We start from the raw sequence: 23,793 nt of genomic DNA on the forward strand, positions 1-23,793 counted from the left end.
GACCACAGGGACTCATTCTTTTGGGGAAAAAGTTAAAGTGTTCACTGATCGCATATACTCAGGCACAGGTCTGTGTAATCACACATAAGCACCAATGCACACATGCATTTCAATATATATTAGAGGAAGATGTCTCCACTAATGATGTACTCAGGAGATGAAGGAAAATCTTGCAGGTAATGAGTCCTAAGCAGGGATTGGATAGCCCTTCAGCAAATAGCCTTCTAGCCTAGCCTCCAACATGGGCTAGGAGCAGTGGAGAGGCAGGCAAATGTTAAGTGGTATTGGGGCATTGAGAATCTGGGTGGAGGACTTTTTTGGTTTTACTCCTGGAGGGCCATGGTAGAAGGAGGCATGTGTGGGGTTGTGGAGGGGATAAGAGCTGGAAATCAAGAAGGGGGAAGTGATAGTATGTGTAAGATGACTGGATGCCCAGGATGGCCTAGGATCCCTGTCTGATTGGGAGAATGGAGGACTTTCAGCCCGTCATGTGACAATCTCTGGGTGGGTTATGTAAATTCTAGGTGGTTCAATAATTTTGTAATGCAGTGGCTGCTGACATTTTAGAAGCTTGGTTTGTGATGCCATCCAAGGAATTGATGACTACCCTGGGACACCTTATAGGGCCAGAGTGTGACCTGCAATGTTAAAAGAAGTTGAGGTTGGCCTATAAAGATTTTTGGGGATGCCCAAAGCTGTGAGGCTTGATTGGAGGCTAAGAATGTATGGTCAACATTGTTTTGAGTCATGACCACAAGAAAAATTGGCTTGTGTTTGGATTCCCACTCAATAAGAAGAAATTGGGGCAGGGGAGCACATTCAGTCCCTCCGGTGTGATCTTTTACTACAGAGTGTGGCCGCCTGCCAAAATGACCATTCATATCAACCACAGTACTTGGGTACTTGCCTTCCTTCCTGAAGGTTCCTCTGAGGTTAGTAGCAATCAGGCCCTCCTGCTAGCTCCTTTGCTACCACCCACCCCACTTCTTTCAGCACAGCTCTATCACCAAGGTCCCTACAGTGGGCAGAATGTTGGGTGTGGGGATCCCTGCATCTTCTTAGGCAGGTCCATGCCCTGCATCCTGCAGACCACTCCAGGTGCCTCAGGGAAAGGGAGGCACTGTGTCCTCCACTTCCTGTTTCAGGTGTCTGGGCCTTCCATGTTGCCAAGGCAACACTCTTCAAAAGTCTGAAGCCAATGGGAGCTAGAATCTCTCAGAATAAGGAGTTTCTGAGCAGGCAGCCTGGATGTAATTGAGTTGGAAAGGAAGCTGATTTTCAAGTGGGCATTATTTTAAAATGTATCTTTTTGTCATTTTAAAATCTGCCCTTAATAACTGCATATCCCAGTTGTTATCTGTCTGCCTGGCAGCTTATCACTGGTAAGGAGAAGTTATCTAGAAGGTAAGGAATGGGACTTATCACAACAGACGTTTGTTCTTTGGTTCCAGGGTGCATTAAAGCAAGATCTGAAGAATTTCAGGATAAACCAAGGAGAAGGGATTGGGATAGGGAGTCACAGGTACAGGGCTGTATTTGAAGGCAGGGCTGAGCTTTGGTTCCCTGGTAAAAGATGCTGGGAAGTCAAGGTGATTTAAGGAATAAAATAAAGGGAATTCACAGGAGAGAAAATAATCAAGGGTGCGTCGCAGACTTGAGGGTACAGTAGGGTTCCTGAGACACACAAAAGCAATACAAAGATCAGCTATTTGAGGAGCCCCCCCCCCAGGTGGCAGTTCTCCAACCATACACCATACAGAGCTGCTAGGGAAACCAACCAGCAGCTGGATGCTGTTGTGCTGGGCAGGGTCAGGGGTTCTCTGCAAACATGATAGACATCATATATATTTAAATCAAGAGGCAACTATCACAGGCAAAACCAAACAAAATACCCTGTAGTTTCTTGAAGATTGAAACTAAAAGAGCCCGTTTAAATAAGGGAGCAAGTGGATATTTTTCTTAAACTAAATACCCTGGAGGGAAATATCAGGAAGGGTGAGTCACAGAGACATTTTAGATTAAGTGGTATCAAGAGACCATGGATTACTCAGCCCCTGCATAGAAAGGAACAAGTGGGTGATCGCCTTTCGCTGCAGGGTGCTGGACAAATACTAATTAAATTATCTCATCCAGGAAGCGCGTTCTTGTTGAGGGAGCACTGGATGACAAAATCAAAGGTCTACGTTGCCAGCTTGCTGTGTAACTCCTGGCAAAATATTAATAGTCTGTGTGTTGTACTTGGAGCTGTCTGGCCTGGGTCTGCCACCAGGGGCAGTGTTTGCTGGGAGTCAGCACCAGTCCCCACTGGAGTGGGCTGACCTGTTTTGAGGGGGTCCGTGCTTCATCCCACTGGGAACATGTTTTTTCAGGTCTCTGAACTGTAACAGAACTCCGCATACTTCTACTTGGTTTGTTTCATTTTGCTAGGACAGGAATTTCCAAAGGAAGTTCCCATGAACTTGTGTATGCAAATGTCCTTAGTGCATGACATGAGCTGGGGCTGATCTGTTGGAGGCCACCTGTAGTAAAATTACCCAAGGTGCAGGTATATGGGAAGCTGTAAAGGACAAGAGGGGCGCAGCAGGAACTGTTAATATCTACCGTGTACAAAGGGGCATTATTCATACATTGTCTCATCAATTCTGGGACTCTTGTGTCATTCCTGGCTCCGCGTCTCCTGGGTTTTTACAGCCCCTTTCCTTCTCTGAACATTTTTTTTCAAATTAAAGGTGCAGGTGATGTGAATTTCTTGTGGGGTAGAGGAGTTGGTTGGTAGAATTACCCCACATAGCACTTGGCAGGGAAAATACTCCTATGACATGGGGTATCAGGGTAGTGCTCCTTCTCTGAGATATCTACCCTAGACCCTATTAGAGCAGAGAGGCATGGGTCTCCTCTCACAGTGTCCTGGATGGCAAATCCAAATATCACCATGTTCCCAAACCAGAGGCCAGAGATGGGAGGGCCTCTTGTACAGCCCTGAGTGGTGCAGCTGGGGTCAGTAAGCTCTGTGCACCCAGGCACTACCCAGCTCTCCTTGTGTGCCTTAGGAGTAGATGGCCACTCTTTATAAAGACCAGGGCTGAGGATTATCTAGAGAGCTTCACCTCTAGTGAGGTTTGTGTTCAGGGCTGTTTTGGTACTGGTGTGATCAATGAGGGAAGGAAAACAGTTGTTTTTTCCCCCCATAAACATGCATGGACTGTGAACCAGTTATAGCCCCGAGGAAACATTTTTCCATGACCTGATTGCAGATTGGGCCTGCCCTTCTCTATCCTAATGACATCAGCATGGGGGGCTTAATTCCTTTCACTAACACAGGGTCCCTGGTGCAGCAAAACCCTGGGAAAATAGCCAACTGCCCGCAGGCCCTTCAAACCTTATTTCCCTTGGGTGGTATCTACCTGATTCACTGACTCAGTGAAGGGCAGTGAGTCTTCTTGGGAAGGAGGGTGGGGAAATGGGTGGGAACATCCAGAGAGCCTGTGGGTTTGCTTTATACCTTTCATCTCAAGATTAAGGAGACCCTGGTGCTACAGGAGAGTGTGTGGATGTTTTCTGCTCCTTTCTAGAGATGAGGATTGAATTATGGTAATGAGAGACCAAGGATGTATTTAGTCCCATGGTGTTCAAGCTTTGCTTTAGCCCTATGAGGAAGTCTGTTCAAACAGGATCTTTACTGGAACCCAAATATATTGAACAGTCGTAGAAGCACACATATGGTGATTTTAATAGGTGAGGATTTGGGGCAGGGAGCCCCGAGTCTCCCTTCACACTTGCCTCTGTCCCCAGCATCTCTTTTTTTTTTTTTTACACAGCTCCATTTGGGAAACTGAGGCCCAGAGACTTCAGAGACTTGATTCTGTAGCACCAACAACATACGATTATGCTGGTGCTGGAAGGCAGATTGAGAGAGAGAGGGAGAGGGAGAGAAAGAGAATACCTTTCTGAACTTGAGGCAGTGAAGTATTGTGACTCCCTCTCCCTCCAGCCCACTTTCCACTCCAGTCACCCCAGTGCCAGTGCCTCCTTTGTGCATGTTCTAGTTCCTTACCCCTGCAGGATGACCTGGAGCCTGCTCACCTGAGGTTCCATTGCTTGCCACTGACTCAAACTCCCTGTTCTAGAAGTTACCCAGAAAAATGAGGGAAGCTTCATTCTTCCTCCCTAGTTTAAGATGCTTCTTCTATCTTTTCTGTCATGTTTAATTCTTTATAAAAGCTAGCCTTATTCAGGAATCAAATGCCCCACCTGATGTCATGTTCCTGGCAGAGGGGCTCCTGGCTGCTGATTCATGGAGTAATAACTGATCATCAGGCAGTGATTGCCACACCATAGGACCCTTGGCCTATGGGCTTGCTTGGACATCATTAACATTCTTGCCTGTTTCTGCTACACTGTGTTACAAATTGTCCCACATTCTCAGAGTTCAGAAGTTCCAAGTAGGGAGGCCACACTGAAAAGGGACATACAATACTGTATGTATATATGGGACTACATGACCAATAGGATCCTGCAACGTGTATACTCAGAAAAATGAGAAATTATATCCCATCTATGTATGATATATCAAAGTGCATAAATGCATTCTACTGTCACGTATAACTCATTAAAACAAATAAAAAATTAAAAACAAAATGAAAGAAAAAGGACATAGGAGGCAAGCTAGTTCTTTTGATAAAGTAAAAGCTGCCTTTACATGATGGCTCCAGCAGTGGGTGCCAGGAGCCTTGAAGTGTGCACAGTAATGAGGAAGGGGCTTTGGGTGGAGATGGACCTGGGAGGACCCAGCCTGAGCTTTGTGCTGTGTCTCTACTAAACCTCTGTCACAGAGATTCCCGGCTGTGCAGAGTGAGTCACAGAAGAGAAATAAACTTCAGTCTCTTCATGGATTAACATTCTTGCAGCGTATTTCCCAAGTAAAATGTCAACCGTTCTGAACCCTTGTGCAAGAACTGCTTCTGACAGAGCTGAGAACCAAAACAAACACTGCTGCTTCATCTGAGTAAAGGCATAAGGAAAAGATGCAATTAAGTATTTCATTTTAAGTAACATTTCATCAATACATGCTCATTTAGGGTAGAATGTTTAGAAAATACAGATAAATGAAATGAATATAAAAGTCAGCTATAAACTCTAAACCCAGAAATAAAGACTGTTTGCACTTCTAGTGCATTTTCTTTATGTTTTCTTTTCTCTCTTTCTGTACATGGAGATAGAGATAGTGATATGTGTATTTATCAAATTGCTATTTATTGTATGCACATTTTATATCCCGACTTTCCCACTTAGTGCTATATTGAGAGTATTCACTCGTTTCTTTATTCTTTACAACTATGATTTTTTAATGGAAGCACATTACTCAACTTACAGGGAATTCTCATTTATTTAATCTTCCTATATGATGAATGTTCATTCATTTTTAACATATTATTATAGAATAGTGCCATAATGAACATCCAGAACACATACAATTTTAATTTACATCTATATTTATTTTTCTGTTACATTATTTACAGAAGTGGATTTACTAAACCAAGGGTAATAATTCTTTTGATGTATGTGATTCATATTTTTAGATTGATTATAGAAAAGCTTAAGAATTTTACATCCACACATAGCATATGGAAGTCTGTGCTACATCCTATGCTCAAAAACTGATTGATATTTGAATAATGTTGGTAAATTTGCATTCTTGTGAGATTGTATATTTAAAATATAACCATTGATAATTTGTATTTTACCATTCATAAAATTTTATCTCAAGTCTGTTGCACCTTTATATCGGGGGTAGAATTTCTCTTGTCAACTCATAAAACCTCTCTTTCAGAAGGGAATTGACAGTTACTTGTGTCAAATATTTTGTCCCATTAAACTGTTTGCCTTTGTGAAGAAAATATCTTCACAAAGAGACATTTAAAATTTTAAATATATGGTTAAATACTTAAGAGTTTTTTTCAATTGCAATATTTTTCCGTGTTTGTAATTTTTAGAAAGTCATACCCAATTTACAGAGTAGATACTATTTACCCACACTTTCTTCAAGTTATTTTTAAGATTGGATTTTCTTTCAACAAGACCTGCCATCTACCTGGGATGGATTTGGGATGAACTGTGATGTGATGGCCTAGCTTTTACATTTTTTATGAAATGGCTCCTATAACACCTTTTATAACCATAAACATTTATTTCCCTGTTGACTTGAATGGCACTTTTTATCCTATGCTATATTAAATTGTGAATATCTCCACATTGATTTTTTAAAGAATTCTTAGTCTTTCTCTGTTTTTCCCTTCCAGCTTAAGTTTAATTCATTTATGCGCATTATTGAAATGTGCCTGTCTGCAGGTAACAAAACACAAACCAAGTAGATCAAACAATATGGAGGGTCTCACATTAGAAGAAGCCTGAAGCTAGGGCAGCCTTAAGCTTGGCACATCAAAAGTTCAGTGCTCAGATCAAAGATCTGGGTCCTTTCATGTTCGTATTTGGCCATTCTCAAGGTATAATATTAATTTTCCTTAGAGTGCTGTTTTTAAGTCCTTTGAGTATAAACTGAGGAGTGGGATAGCTGGGTCAAATGGTGATTCCATTCCAAGTTTTCTAAGGAATCTCCATAATGCTTTCCAGATTGATTGCACCAATTTGCAGCCCCACCGGTAATGGAAGAGTATACCTTTCCCCCCACATCCTTGCCAACACTTATTGTTGTTTGTATTCATGATAGCTGCCATTCTGATTGGAGTGAGATGAATTCTTGGGGTAGTTTTGATTTGTATTTCTCTAATTGCTAGCAATGACAAACATTTTTTCATATATTTATTGATCGATCATATATCTTCTTCTGAGAAGTGTCTGTTCAGTTCCTTAGCCCACTTATTGACTAGGTTATTTTTAAAAAAATATTTATTTTTTAGTTGTAGTTGGACACAATACCTTTATTTATTTTTATGTGATGCTGAGGATCGAGCCCAGGGCCTTACACATGTTAGGCAAGTGCTCCATCACTGAGCCACAACTCCATCCTGGGTTATTTGTTTAAGTGTTAAGTTTTTTTTTCAGTTCTTTCTATGTCCCAGAGATTAATGCTCTATCCGACACTTGTGTGTGGTAAAAATTGCTCCCATTCTGTAGGCTTTCTATTCACCTCACTGATTTTTCTTTTACTGAGAAGAAGCTTTTTAGTTTGAAACCATCCCATTTATTGATTCTTGATTTTATTTCTTGTGCTTTATGGGTCATGTTAAGGAAACAGGGACCTAATCCAACATGATGAAGATTTGGGTCTACTTTTCCTTCAGTCAGGCACAGGGTCTCTTGTCTAATTCTTAGATCCTTGATCTACTTTGAGTTGAGTTTTGTGCATGGTGAGAGATAGAGGTTTAATTTCATTTGGCTACATATGGATTTCCAGTTTTCCCAGCACCATTTGTTGAAAAGGCTATCTTTTTTCCAATATATGTTTTTGGCACCTTTGTTTAGTATGAGATGTGAATTTGTCTATGTTTGCTCTATTCTGTACCATTGGTATACAAGTCTATTTTGGTGCCAATACCATGCTGTTTTTGAGACTATTGCTCTGTAGTATAGTTAAGGCCTAGTATTTGATTTATATCCACAGGACTTAAGAATAGCATACTACAGTGATGCAGCCATGTCAATATTTTTAGCAGCACAATTCACAATAGCTAAATTGTGAAACCAACCTAGATGTCCTTCAATAGATTAATGGATAAAAAAATCTGTGGTATATATACACAATGGAATATTACTCAGCATTAAAAGAGAATAAAATCATGGCATTGCTGGTAAATGGATGGTGTTGGAGAATATCATGCTAAGTGAAGTAAGTCAATCCCCAAAAAACAAAGGCTAAATGTTTTCTCTGATAAATGGATGCTGATCCGTAATGGAGATAGAAGGCATGGGAGGAATGGAGGAACTTTGGATAGGGCAAAGGGGAAGGAGTGGAGAAGGGGCAGGGGGGCAGAAAAGATGGTGGAATGAGATAGACACTATTACCCTAAGTATATGTATGAAGACATGAATGATGTGACTCTACTTTGTGTACAACCAGAGAAATGAAAAACTGGGCTCCATTTGTGTACTATGAACTGAAATGCATTTTGCTGCCATGTATAACAAATTAGAACAAATAAATTAATTAATTTAAAAAATTTTCCTTAGAGTTGCTGGGCAGCTGTGCAAGTTCTACTTTTTATACCAGGAAGATGGCAGTATGTGGAAGATGATAGTTCTTTTCTGTGTGCCTCCTATTTATGAGTAAAGAACACTTTCCTAGGAGTTGGCCCTGGCTTCTATTCCTAGACTATATCAATTGGCTTTTCTCAATTGCATTTGTGATTTTCCACCCAGATACATAGGTAACATTGAGGTAGTTTCTCAGATGTTTGTGTTCAGCTTGTGTAAGGTTGGTGTTCCTTCATGATGTGGACAATGGCTCACTCATCTTTTATATTTCTATGGACAGAACATTTGAAAGTTGGGATAAATTTGACTGTAATAAAATTGACTAATTGTTGGTTTTGGATCAATTGCTTTGATATCTTAGAAATGTTTTCTCCTGATTTTTCACATTTCATGTCATTTGGTACAATACATTTCACTGAAAATCTTGCCAAATTTATTACTTAAAGGGTAGTACAGTATTTGCAAATAACTTTAAAAAATTTGTTGAAATGTTTCCCTTTTATTTTTATTATTGTGTATTTGTGTTGTCTCCCTTTATTTCCTGGTGAGATTTTTTTTTTAAAGATTTTTGTCTCCCAAAATTCTAAATCAAATTTGTTTAATAATTTTTATTGTATGTTGTTATTTTAATTAATTGATTTGTGTTCTTTCCTGGCTTCTTGAGTAGTAGTTGTTTTATTGTCACTTTTAAAAGTTCTTATATGAGAGAATAGATCATTTATTTTTATCTTTTCTGGTTTGGGATGCTATATATTTTATTCTGCATAGAGTTATGACAAAATCCTAGGTTTTTTTTAAATGTAACCTTTAGTGTAACACTCATATAGAAAAAGGCCCATGTGGCTCAAGCGGTAGCGCGCTCGCCTGGCATGCGTGTGGCCTGGGTTCGATCCTCAGCACCACATACCAACAAAGATGTTGTGTCCGCCGAGAACTAAAAAATAAATATTAAAAATTCAAAAAGAAAAACGCCCATGTTTTAAATGAATCACAATAGATTTTCAAATAGTGAACACACCCTTGCAATCGACAGGTAGATGAAAAAAAGGACATTACTTGCATCATCAAGGTTACTTGCATCTTTTCTGGTCACTATACTCACCAATGGAACCACTTTTGCTGTCTACCACCCTTAATTAATTTTTTTTGTTCTTAAGTGGATATTAAAGGTATTAGATATCTGTACTCTTTTGTAACTCAAATAATTATTGCTGTCACATGTAATGTTAGATCATTCGTTCTTACTGTGTTTTAAAATGAAGGTTTTATTATTATTCAGGTATTGTGAAGCCAACAAATCAGGAGACAAATGCCATCATAAACATAGCTTGCTCCACAGTTCCCAAGAGGAGGAGGCACTTCACATCAATCAGGGCCACACGGGGGAGAACCAGTCTATCGGAAAACATGGGAAAACTATGTGCTTATCTTTCAAGATTGACTTGCCTACCTGTGGCTCTTTGCATTATAAATATACAAAATTTATATATAAATTTTACATTTATATTTGTATAAATTTTAAAATTATTTTTCTTTTTAAAATTTTTAATTTGTTCTAATTAGTTATACATGACAGTAGAATGCATTTTGACACATTGTACACAAATGGAGCACAACTTCTCATTCTTCTAAATGGTGCAGAATCACACCTCTAGTGTGATCATACATGTATATAGTGTAATACTGCCCATCTCATTTCACTGTCTTTCCTATCCCTACACTCCCTCCCTCCCACCACTCCCCTCTAGATGTTCATTTTCTGCTAAAAATATCTTGGATTTTGACGGAGGTTGCATTGACTCTAGACCAATTTAGATACATTTACATCTTAGCAATATTGCATAATCTAATTCATGAAAATGGTATACCTCAGTTTATTTATAGCATCCTTAATTTCTCTCAGGAAAGTTTTGTAACTTTCATTGTAGAGCTTTGAATAATAAATTCTATTTGATTTATTCCTAGATAGTGATACTTACCAGTATATTATATGTAGTAAATCTTCAAATTGATTTTTCTACTTTTTTTATTGTACATATATAGTCATTTAATTGGTTTTGTATATTTGTTTCTATTATGCCAATGTATTAACTTATTATAATAGCACAATTCACAATAGCTAGACTGTGGAACCAATCCAGATGCCCTTCAACAGATGAATGGATTAAAAAATGTGGCATTTATACACAATGGAATATTACTCAGCATTAAAAGCCTAAGAATTCTTTGTCCCTACATTCTAATAAAAGTTTTTCTCTTATTTTTTCCAAGTTTTATATATTCACATTTTACATGGAAGTTCAGGATCTATTATGAATTATTATTTAATTTGTAAAGTTTGTGTTGAAGTTCTCCCGTGCCTATTGCCTAGGGATGTCGAATTGATTCACCATTATTTTGTTTTCAGTTCTTTATCATAAATTATTTGGGAATGTTTGTGTGGGTTTATTTCTGGGTTCTGTAGTCTGTTCCATTGATAAATGTTCCTATCTCCTGACCAATACCATATTATCTTGATTACTGCAGCATTTAATATATTATTGGATCATATTTGCCAATACAGTACTAGAGCTTTTCCATTATAAGTCAAAAGATATCAAGCTATAGTTTTCCTTTATTGTATTGTATTTGTGTGGATTTTGCATCAGGGGTAACAATTCTTATCTCATAAAATATATTGTAAATCATTCCTTTATCTCCTATTTTGCAGAAGATATTGTATGAATGGTTTTGAATTCTTTAAATGTTTGATAGAATTCTCCAGTGAAAGCATTAGGGCCCGGAGATTTCTTTTGTAGAAGAGTTCAAATTACGAATCCAATTTCTTTGAAGGTTATGGGACTATTCTGGTTAGTATTTTTGGCATGATTGAATTTTGGTTGTTTGTTGGCTTCAAGGAAATGATCCATTTCTTTAAACTCGTCAAGTGTGTGAGCATAAAGTTGTTTGTATTGTTTCCTACTTTTTTAAGTGACTATACTCTCTGAGTCTTTCCTGACATGATTTGTCTCTTCTCTGTGTTATTTTTGTAAGAAAGCTAGAATTTTATCAATTTCACTGATGTTTTAAAAGAATCAGTTTTTTGTTTTACTCATTCTCTATTGTTTTTCCTATTTTATTAATTTAAATTCTTACTTGCTTTGGGTTTATTTTGCTCAAATTTTTTCTGATTCATTTTTCCTAGTAGAATCTTTTTTTAGCCATATTCCTCATATTTAAATATATTGTATTGAACATTTATTCAGTTCTAAGTATTTCTAAAAATTCCTTTGAGACTGCCTAAGTGATCCATAGATTATTTAAAGTGTGTTGTTAATTTCCACATTTTAGATATTTTCATCTCCTCTTTGTATTATTGAATTCTAGTCATCTTCCATTGTGATGAGAGAACAGACTGTACAATATTAGTTCTTTTAAATTTGTTCAGTGTTTTATGGTCCAGAATATATTTTATCTTGATGTGTGTTCAGTGGGGAGAAAAAAAATTGTTTTCTTCTGACATTGGGTGGAGTGTTCTCTATTTATCAGTTAGTTACTATTGATTGTGTTGTTCAGAGATTCAATACCCTTATTGAGGCTATTTCTTCTTTCAGAAGCTGGGATGAGGTTGTTAAAGTTCCCAACAATACTTATGCATTTGTCCTTTTCGTAGTTTTATCAATATTTGCTTTACTCATTTTGAGGATGAGGATCTATTTTTTTATGCATACCGGTAGTATCATTTTTTCTTTCTTGTGAATTTTTTCTCTTAACATTGTGTAATGTCCTCTTTTGAATGTCTGGTGATTTTATTTATCTGATATTAATATAGTCCCTCCTACTTTTTAAAAACAAAATGTTTTCATGATGTATCTTGTATTCTTTGACTTAAGTCACCTTGGTCATTGCCTTGGAAGTGAGTTTCTTGTAAGCAGTGTATGAGTTAGTCTTTTTAAAAATCCACTCTGCCAATTTCTGCATTCTCAATTGGTATATTTACATCATTAAAATTTGAAGTAATTATTGTTGCTTATCTTAAGTAAGTGCTAAATCATAATTGTATTGTTTGTTTTCATTTATTTCATCCTGTTTTCTTATAGGTTACTTGCATATTTTAAGGATTCAACCTTGATTTATTTTTATTTTTTAGTATTTATTTTTGTATGATCTTCTTAATGATTTTCCTGGGAATTACAATATACATATGTGTATAATGTATATTAGTATCAACATTTTACCACTTGGAATGGATTGGAAATCTCACTTCTATTTAGTTTTCTTTGTTTTTCCTGCTTTTAGATATTATTGCTTTGCATATTAGGTAGGGTTATAATTTCTGTTTTAACCATCGGATGTATGAAACTTACAAGGAGAAGGATAATATATGTTAATTTTTCCGCTCTTTCTGTTGTTCTTTCTTACCTCCCGATGCTCCAAGAACCTTCTGTTACCCTTTCCTTTCCGCTTCATAAACTTTCTGTAGCCAATCTTGAAGGATTGGACCACTAGTCACAAATTCTTTTAGTTTTCCTTCTTCTGAGAATGGCTTTATTTCCCTTTTATCCTAAACTGTTAACATTGCTAGACATAGAATTTGTGGTTAAAGAGTTCTTTTCTTTGAGCTCTTTAAAAGTATTGTGTCGTTTTCTACTTATCTCCAGTTTCTGATTAGGAATCTGTCATTTAAATTGGTGTTCCTCTGGGTAGTTTCTTGCTGGTGCTTTCAAGATAAAAATGTCAGCCCTCTGAATTGCATCTATGAATTTGACCAACTATTGATCAAAATATTTTTTTTAAATTGCATCTGTACCAAATGTGTACAAACTTTTTTTCTTATTCATTAAAACAATATAGAATAATATCTGTTTACATACATGTGCAGTGTATTAGGTATTGTGAGTGATCTAGAGAATGGTTTAAAGTATATGGGAAAATGGATATAAGTAGGTAAATACTACACCATTTTATAGAAGGGACTTGAGCATCTGTGGATTTTGGTATTTGCAGAAGAGACTGGAACCAGTCCTCCTCAGATTCCAAGATATTAAATTAAAAAAAATGTGTGTGTATATGTGTGTATTTAATGTCTTGGTATCTGAGAATTGGTTCCGGTACACACACACACACACACACACACACACACACACACACACACACACACGCAAACAGGTATTGGGGATTGAACCCAGGATGCTCTACCACTGAGCTACAACCCCAGTCTTTTATATGTTTTTAAAAATTTGAGACAGTATCTTGCTAAGTTGCTGAGGGTCTCAGTAAGTTACTGAGGTTGGCTTGAACTTGAGATCCTCCTGCCTCAGCCTCTTGAGTTTCTTGGATTATAGGCATATATCACTGTACCTAGGTATATGGTATATATTTTAAATTTAAATATGTCAGAAATCTTATCATGATATATTGATGTGAATTTCTTTGGATTTATCCTATTTGTGGTTCCTATCTTCTTGAATCTATAGTTTTATAACCTTCAGTAAATTTAATAAATTTCACTTACACACACACACACGCACACACATGAACTGACACTAGGGATTCAACCCAGGCACTCTATACTGAGCTACATCCCTAGTTTTTTTTTATGTTTCCATTAATAAATTTCTAGCTCTTATTTTTCTGAATAGCCTTTGAGCCTCACACTTTCTTCTCTTTCTGGTATTCCAGTGGAATGACTGTTGGATATTGAAGCATTTGTTATTGTTCCATGGGTCCTTGAAGCTCTGTTCATTTCTCTTTCAGTTGGTTATCTCTCTGTTATTTACATTGGCTAAGTTTTATTTACTGATCTCTTCTCCATCTTATGAATTCTATCCTCTGTCATATAAACTCCATAATTGATTATATTGAAGAAGAGTTTTCTAAGACTTTTATTATTGTATTTGTTCAGTTCCATAATCTCCATGTAGTTTTGTTCCTTACTAAGATTTTCTACTTTCTCACTTGTTTCAAGCAATTTGTAATTGTTTGCTGAAGCATTTTTATAAAGTCTCATTTAAAATCCTTATCAGATAATTAAAACATCCAATTCATCTTGATCTTAGCTTCAGTTGACTACCTTTTCTCATTTAAGTTGTAATTTTTTTTTTTTTTTTGGTTTTTGGTATGAGGCATGATTTTCATTTTTTATCCTGAACATTGTAGTAACTGTCTTAGGAGACTGTGTTCTGTTTAAATAATTTATTGTAGTAGGGAGATATTTGTTGGTTTTAGCAACAAGTATGCCTTACTTTTGTCTGTGTGCCTTCAATGGCTACTGAATTTTAAGAGTTACTGCCATTTTATGGTGCTATTTTGGTCTACTTAGTTTATCAGGTGCTGTTTGGGATACCTCTGTTCCTTTTTCATGCTTCCTGAGGAAGGAAAATGGTTTTCTCCAGGTTGGGAAAACTAGAATCTGCAGTTGAAGAAAGACAGTCTCTGGTCTGTAAAGATAAATTAAGTCCTAAGTTGGACTTTTGTGACCCAATGTCCCTGCCTGTAGGGAATGGAGAGTGCTTAACTGGTTACAGCCTGGTTGTGTCAGGATCACCCTCATCAAAGGCACTTGGTGAATCTCAGTGGAGAAAGAAACTCTGGCTTTGGGGAGGAAGAGGTTTCATGGGTTTGCCACTTGTGTAGAGTCTTTCTTGTTGTTCCTGTCTAGTTGTTCAAGGGCATTTGGGCAGATGTGGGGTCCTAGGGCCCTCAGTGACAAAAATGGTTCCTGGACTCTGTGCCTATAGCAATAGAGTCCCTTGTCAGTGTTGCTCAGTTGCCTTTTGATAGTTGGAGGGAGTCTTAGCTGGTGTGGAAAGTGCTTCCTCAACCAGACCATTAGTATTAAGTGGGGCTTCCAGTTAAGCACCCTTGTTAAAGTTGCTGGGCTGAGCTGGCACAGGGAAGAATAAGACCACATGAGCCATCTTTTGTTGCTAGATTGGGAGTTAGATAATTGTAGGACTGAGCTTCTTTCTTCCTGTTGGCCATAAAATCTACCATTATTATTTTTTTCTTCAATGATGGGTTTATTTTCCTCTATTTGTCTTTAAAATTTCTCCTTTGGTGGCCTTTGTATTATTTCCAGGTTTTATGATTTCCCTCAGCAGAAGGGACATGAGGAAGTGAGTCTACACTCTCTTCTTCAGAAACTCTCACATTGATGGATTTTTGAAAGTTAGATCATTTTTCATTGCTCACATTATGATTAGTCATAATTTCGTATCCTTGCTGTATATCATCCCATTTGATGTACTAATATTTTGTTAATAATTTTTTTTAATGTTCTTAGTGAGGTTTGTAGTTTTCCTATTTGGTAATGTCCTTGATAGGTTTTAACATCAAAATTGTTGAGGGTTAGGTCTCTTAAAAGGGCATAGAAAGTGCTTCTCACCCCTCCCCCCTCCTAATAGCTTGTGTTAAATTTTGAGCTATGTCTTCCCTAAATGTTTGAAAGAATTCACTACAAAGCAAATTCATATTTAATCTCTCTCTCTCTCTCTCTCACACACACACAGTTTGCTTTACTAGTAAAGCATCCACATACATAAGCTCAGAAGATGTTAGTGTGTGTGTATAAATATTACATTATTTGAGTCAGTTTTGTTTAGCTGTGATTTTCAAGAAATCATTCCACTTTATCTAAATTGTCCAAAATCATGACATGAAATATATTGTCCTTTTTAATCATTTAGTTTTGTTGTTTGCATTTTGTCTCTTTATTCTTTTCAAATAACAAATTTTGGCTATATTATTTATTGTGTTTTTTTTTAAATTAATCTTTGTTCTTATTTTCTAATTTATTTTACTATGATTTACTTTTTCTTTTTCTGGATATATATTATTATTAAAGCTATGTATGAATTTCCTCTCAATTCTGTTTTAGCTATACCTCACATATTTTGACATATTTTACTTTCAGTGTTATCCAAAACAAACATTATTTGATTTATTTTGACTATTTATTGAAAAGCATATTGTTTATTTTCCAAGCAGAAAATTTCCTATTCATCCTTGTGTTAATGTTGTTTAACCTATATCCAAATGATATGGGTTATAGACCCTGTGAATGATTTTGGCTCCTTGAAAGTTATTGTGGCTCCATGACCTCTATCTTATTATCTGGGTAAATATTCCATGTCCCCTTGAAAATATGGTGTATTTTGTCTTATTGTTTTCTTTTGTCATTGTGTGTTTGGCTACTTCTCTTTGTATTTTAACTTAATTTTAAATATGTTTTGAAAATATGTTATTAGAGACATGCAGATTTAGAATTTGTGTGTGTGTGTGTGTGTGACCTCTTTTCATTATGAAATGTTTTAATTACATCTAGAAATGCTTCTTGCTTAAAAATAAATTTTGTCTGATATCATCATAGCTGGCATATTTGACTTATTATGGGTAACATTTGCATGGTTTATCATTTTCCCTTCTATTTGTAACTATTTTTTTCATATTGAAAGAATGTGTCATTTAAGGAGCATATGGTTGTTGACTTTCTAAAATTAGTCTGACAATTATAGACTTCTTTTTTTCTGTTTACATTTAGTATAGTGACTGATCTATTTGGGTTTATGGTTAGTTTCCCAAATGTCTTCTGTTTCATGTTTTGCATTCTTTTTTCCTATCTTTTCTTCCTTAATTTATTAAAATTACTTTTTTAGTTTCTCTTTCAAACTGCTAAATCTGCATATATTTAAAGTCCTGAAACTTACTACTACAGTAGTCCTGTTGTCTGAGTCTTCATTTTCCATGGTTTTAGTTTCCCATGGCCAACTACACTCCCAGTCTGAAAATATTACATAGAAAACTTCAGAAATAAACAATTCATACATTTTAAATTGTGTGTCATTCTGAGTAGTATAATGAAATCTCATCTCTTGTTTTGACCCTCTCTATCATCATGCTTTGGCTGTGAATCTTCCTTTTCTTCAGTTTACCTATGCTATATACATCACCTGCCTCTTGGTCATTTTATAGCTGTCTGGTTGTCTGATTGATTGTCAATCAATTAGTATTGCCATGTTTGTGTTCTAGTAACTCTGAATTTATTTAATAAGGGTCCTAAAGTGCAAGAGTAATGATACTGGTTATTGATATGCCAAAGAGAAGCCCTAAAGTGATTCATTTAAGTAAAAGGCTGACATTTTTTCATGGGTATATATGTATATAGGAGGAAAGAAAACCATGGTATATACAGAGGTTGGTGTTAAGTGTGGTTTCAGGTATCCACTGGAGTCTTGGAAAATATCCCCCATGTAAAAAGGTAATCTATTGTATTTTATTTGTATAATCAATATTCAATCAGTACTCTCTTTCACACATATTTTTCTGTCCAGTTTTTCATTACTTTTTCTTGAAATTCTATTTCCCTTTTGGATTATATTTTTCAAATTGTTGTTGTGTCATTTTTTCTCGACATTTTTTAATTAATTATTCTTTAAAATTAGTTCTTTCTCTGGCTATATTTTTCTGTTATTCATGCAGATGTTCATGGATTTTCTCTTAATGGATACCCCAAATATTAAAATATACATTCAGATTCATTATCTTCTGATGTAACTTTTTAAACTCCTCCTAATGCTAGAACTCTCCAGGATCAACCTCTTTTGTGTGTGTGTGATGAATATTTTTAATTTACAGTTTCCATATTCAAGCAATTTGAGAAACTCAGGATTTTTCACCTCTATTCTTGACTATGAAGTGGCTGAGTATCAATTAGGATTATCCATTATAACAGCTATCTCTTTTAGAGATCTATATTACAGTCATCTATATAACAGTATCTGAGGTTTATGTTTCAATTGAGTTACCACATATGTGTCTGAATACAACTATTAACCTTTCCTGGAGTCTAAAATATTGATAGATTAACAGTCACTTAAGTATTGACATATATTCAAAATATAGTTTTGCAATTTTGATATATCATTCATTCAGTCTGTAGATGGATTCTTTCTTTGCCATGGCCTGTTAAACTAACCCCTAGTTAAAAGCAATGAGGTAGAAACAGTTCTCTGACTTGTGACTCAAATTCCTCCATAACCTATAGTTTTAGTCAGTTTTGGCCACTGTGACCAAAATGCTGGACAAGAACAATTAAATGGGGCAATTGGTTCATGATTTCAAGGCTTCAGTCCATGGCCAGCCAACTCCATGACTCTGGATCCAAGGTAAGGCAGAACAACCTGTTAGAAGGGCATGGCAGAAGAAAGTTGCTATGGACATGGCCGTTTGGAAGCAGAGAGAAAGCTCCATTCACCAGGAACAAAATATAAACCCTGAAGGCACACTCACAGTAACCATCTCCTTCCAGCCACACCCTACCTTCCTCTGGTTACATTCAATTAATCCCTATCGGTGGATCAATGTGCTGATTAGTTTAAGGCTCTCCTAACCCAATGATTTCAACTGTGAACTTCCTTGCATTGTCTTACACATAAGATTTGGAGGGACACCCCATGTCTAAACCATAACACCTACCAATCACCTACTTTTTAAAATTGGTTATTTTTAGTTATACATGACAGTAGAATTCATTTTGATATAATTATGCAAATGTGGAATTTATCTTATTCTAACTAGGACCCCATTCTTGTGGATGTGAGATTCACTGTAGTGTGTGTGTGTGTGTGTGTGTGTGTGTGTGTGTATGAAAATTATGTCAGATTCATTCTACTATCTTTCCTTTTCTCTTCTCCCTTCCCTTCATTCCCCTTTGTTTAATCTATTGAGCTTTTATTTTCCCCCACCCCCTCTCTGTGAGATAGCCTCCATATAAAGCCAAAATATTCAGCCTTTGATTTTTGGAAACTGACTTATTTTAGTCAGCATGACAGTCTGAAGATCTATTCATTTACTGGCAAATGCCATAGTTATTCTTTTTAATGTCTGAGTAATACTCCATTGTATGTATACACTATATTTTCTTTATCCATCCATTTGTTGATGGGCATATAGTTTGGTTCCATAGTTTAGCTATTGTGAATTGTGCTACTATAAACATTGATGTGTCTGTGTCATTGTAATATGCTGATTTTAACTCCTTTGGATACATACTGAGGAGTGGAATAACTAGGTCAAATGGTGGTTCCTTTCTTAGTTTTCTGAGGAATCTCCATGCTGCTTTCCAGTATAGTTACACCAATTTGCAGACCTACCAACAATGTATGAGTGTAGACTCTCCCCCACATCCTTGCCAACCTTTATTGTTACTTGTGTTTTTGATAACTGTCATTCTATCTGGAGTGAGATGAAATCTTAGTGTAGTTTTAATTTGCATGTCTCTAATTGTTATGGGTGTTGAAGTTCATAGTTTTATCAAAGTATTTCATATATTCAACATTAATCTCTTTAGCCTTATTGCTGTTATATGGTTTGTGAATATATTTTAAACTCCATAAGAGACTGCTATTATTTGTAATAATCGTTATTCAATTTCTATTTAATTATGTTGATCCAGATATTTAACTTTCCCAATGTTCTTATTCCTTTCCAGTTATTTTTCTCTAGGATCATTTTCTACCTGAAGAACTTCCCTCGGTATTTTTTTTTTTTTCAGTGCAGATTGTCTGGTGACCAATGAATTCTCCCAGGCTTTAATTTTCTGAAAATATCTTTATTCTGCACTCACTGGTGAAGGTTATTTTCTCTGGTATGGAATTATAAGTTAGTAGATATTTTTCTTTCTGCACGTTAAAGGTATCATTTCATGTTATTTGGTTCCCATAACTGTGGTACTGTCAGTCATCATGTTTCTTTGTAATGTAAAGTGATGCTTCCTCCAATCTCTGGCTTTATTTTTCAGTGGTCTTACAATACCTAGATGTAGTTTTCATGTCTCAAGCTTGTGATTCACAGAATAACTTCATACTTTGAATTCAAATGTATTATCAGTTTGGGACAGATCCTCTGCTTTATCAAATCTTATATGGCTTTTTTTTTTGCCTTCTCTCTGAACGTTAATTGCACATATACAAGAGTTTTTGATCATGTCCCATATGTTAATGATCTTTCTCCTTTCTCTTTGTTTTTAGTCTTTGCCCATAATCTATTTTCTAATTGCATGTTTGTTTATATATACTTCAATTAGACTCCTGTTGCCGCTACTCAAATTATTTTATGAAAAATCTTTGAACAATTTTTGTCACAGATCTTCATAGTTTCATCTAAGTATTTTTTGCACGTTATATAAAACACCTATTTCATACGTTTCCTTCAGTAACTTTGAGCAATTTAACTGAGGGCTAGTTAAAGTAAAATAAATAGCAAATATTTAAAATGTAAGTCTCAATGAGTTTTGCTCATATATACACAAATACATACACACATATAAATATAATGTGATAAATTTTCATTATATATCAAGCAACTACTATTTGCATCATCCTCGAATTTTCCTGTGCTTCTTTGTAATTCAAACTTGTCTTTAACATGATCCCCAGTCAACCACTCATCTGCTTTCTGTTATAGGTTTGTTTTCCTGAATTTCATATAAGGAGATATGTGTTATTTGTTAATCTTTTTCAGAGTATAAGGATTTTGAGAGTCATCTATGCTGTTGTGTTTATGAGGTCCCTTTTTTTATTGCCAATTCCATTATATGAGAAGACCACAATTGATTTGTTCATTCATCTGTTGATAGACATTTGGGTTATTTCTAGATTTTGATTATTTTCAATAAAGTTGGCAAAAACATTATAAAAATGTCTGGACAGATATATATTTTTATTTCTTTTAGATAAGTATCAAAGAGGCTCAGTCATATGGCAGGTTGATGTTTAATTTTTAAAGAAACTTTTGAGCTGTTTTCCAAACTGATTATTTCATTTTTAATTCCCCTCAGAAATGCATGAGAATTTGATCTTCTACATTCTTGCCTACACTTGGTATGAACAAATTTAAAAGTTTTTAGACATTACAATTGGCATATAGTGGTGACTTATTGTGGTTATAAAAGGTAAAACAATTGTATATTTTTAGAAGAGTTGCAAAGTAGCTCCATAAATTCTTGTACACATTTACCTCAGTTTCCCCTAACAGTAGCCTCTTACATGCCAACTAGGTCTATATGAAAACTAAGAAATTAAATTTGATAGAACATTATTAACTAAACTATGGATTTTATTCTTATTTCATCTATTTTCCTAACAATGTTCTCTGTCTGTTTTCAGGATCTTTTCTTAGGAAGCCACATAGCAATTTTGTGTTGTGTCTCCCTAGTTTCCTCCAATCCGTGACAAGTTCTCAGTCTTTCCTTGTTTTTATGATCCTGACACCTTTGAGAAGTGGTGATCGGTATTTTATGAAAAGTCTCTCACTTGAGCTTATCAGGAGTTTTCTCATGATTATATGGGAGCTATGGATTTGGGGAAAGAACAGCACTCAGTTGAAATGCCCTTCTCCTTGTATCATTTCATATCATTAAGGTCAACCTCGGTCACTTGTTAAAGGTGGTGTCTATGAGATTTCTCCAAGGTAAAATTATTTTTTTCATGCATTATTCATTAGAAGCAAGTCACTAAGTCTGAACCAGCCTTGAAGGGAGGAGAGCTAAGCTCTCTCTTTTTGCATGTGGGATATAAAAATTTTTATGAATATGTTAAAATCATCACAATAATTAATAAATATCTGGGGAAAGATATTTTGAAACTATGCAAGCATCCTATTCTTCTCAAGGTTTAACCCACTAATTTTAGCATTTATCAGTGGCTCCTGCCTGTAGCAATTATTCTTGCTGTGCTCTTGTGGTGGTTTTACATTTCTCTTAATCCTCTTCTTATTACTTAGAATTCTGTTAAGGAAGATTTGTGCCTTCTCCACACATTTATTTGTTTGTCCAAACATGCATTATATCAGCATGGACTCATGAATACTCATGTTATTCTTTGGGTTAAAGGCAAATACTATTTCTGTATTCGTTCCAGCGTTGGTTACCGGGAATGGTTTCAAGTCCCCTCTTACCTCCTTTTTGAGGACTTCTTTACTTTCAGGGGCTTAAGGTGTTCTGGGTACATCTTGGGTTTTCTTTGCCCCTGACCTGGAGTTAGCCACTAATTTATGAGACTCTGGTTTATATTATTGGGAAATGATATTTAGAAATTAAAATCTGTATACTGGACGTCTTTGTTGTTACTGAGATATCAATGCTTCTGAGACCTTTCAGTGGACAGAGTGAGGAAATATACACATGTATATTAACCCGTGTAAGTACAATATCTACATTCATGTAACTATTCATCCATGTGTCTGTATTTATCTACCTTTCTTCGTCATCTGTGTGTTATGAGAGAGATGCAGAGAGATGGAAGCATATCACACACACACACACACACACACGCTTGTGTAAATAATCAGGACTTTTAATTCAGTCATGAATGAATCATTCTAGCCTTCTCTCCTTGCTTTGTTACTTTACTCTCTGTCCATAAGAAACCTCGCTCCCATTATCTTCAAATTATTCATTTATTTGTTCAATTTTTGAATACAAGTAGTATCAGGATTACTAATTGTCAGGCTTGTGAGGAACAAATTTACCAACTAAAGAACGGTGCTTAGCCACAGTTCTTATGGTATTTAGCTTCACAGTATCCAAGCAAAACACCATTGCCCAAAGCTACTTAGGTCAACTCCCTTTTCCCTCACCATCTTCAGTGAGGTTATGCCTTACATTTGTAATGCAGTTAGATTCATGTTTTCACAGTTCACTTTCTAACCTGGGATCTGCTGACATTCGGCTTTAAAATAAGAAACAAATTATACAGTAAAGTTTGCTTTTTTGTGCTGTGCAGTTTTATGGGGTTGACAAATGCGTAGCATTGTGTGTCCACCAACATGATAGATAACACTTAGAAGTTTTATCATCCTCCAAAAATGTCCTGGGTAGGCCCTTTATGTTTGCTCTCCTTATATGGCCAAGCCCTGGTAACCAACCAGTAGTCAATTTTTCTTTTGTCCCTATGGCTTTGACTTTGCCAATGAGTTATATGATATTTAGCCTTTACAGTCTGTCCTCCTTCCTTCAGCAAAGTCCTTGTAATATTCACCAGTGCCATCCTGCGATTTAATGTTAATTCCTTTTGTTGATGAATAGTATTCCATTCTATGGGTATACCAATATGTTTATCCCTTCAATTCTTGAAGGACATTTTGGTTATTTGTAGTTTTTGGCAATTCTAAACTAAATGACTATCAACATTTGTGTAAATATTTTATGTGAAAATAAGTTGTAATTCATTTGGATAAATACTTTGAAGTGGGATTGATGGGCCATGTGGTAAGTGTGTATTTATTTTCATAAGAAACTGCCAAAACCTTCATCTAATTGGCTGCACAGTTTTGCATCTCAACCAGCAATGAATTAATGTTCTTGTTGCTGCCCATCCTTTCCAGCATTGTTTTCTAAGTATATTATTATTGTTATTAGCCATTTAAATAGATATATAGTAGTACCTAATTGTAGTGTTAATTTGCATTTTTACTAATGATTAACATTGCTGAACATCATTGTGTATGCTTATTTGCCATCTGTGTATCTTTTTTTTTTTTTTTGGTGATGTATCCCCTTTAGCGCTTTTGTCTGTTTTTAAAATGGAGTTATTTTGATTTATT

At 35.8% G+C, this 23,793-nt stretch overlaps 1 protein-coding gene across 3 annotated transcripts in view; it reads left to right on the forward strand.

The window, feature by feature from the left end:
* Nucleotides 1–23,793, forward strand: part of Grid1 (glutamate ionotropic receptor delta type subunit 1) — a 702,171-nt gene that overhangs the window by 486,773 nt on the left and 191,605 nt on the right. The gene's annotated exons all lie outside the window — the stretch shown is intronic.

The sequence above is a fragment of the Ictidomys tridecemlineatus genome, chromosome 1 (genome assembly GCF_052094955.1).
Source record: "Ictidomys tridecemlineatus isolate mIctTri1 chromosome 1, mIctTri1.hap1, whole genome shotgun sequence".
Lineage (NCBI taxonomy): Eukaryota > Metazoa > Chordata > Mammalia > Rodentia > Sciuridae > Ictidomys > Ictidomys tridecemlineatus.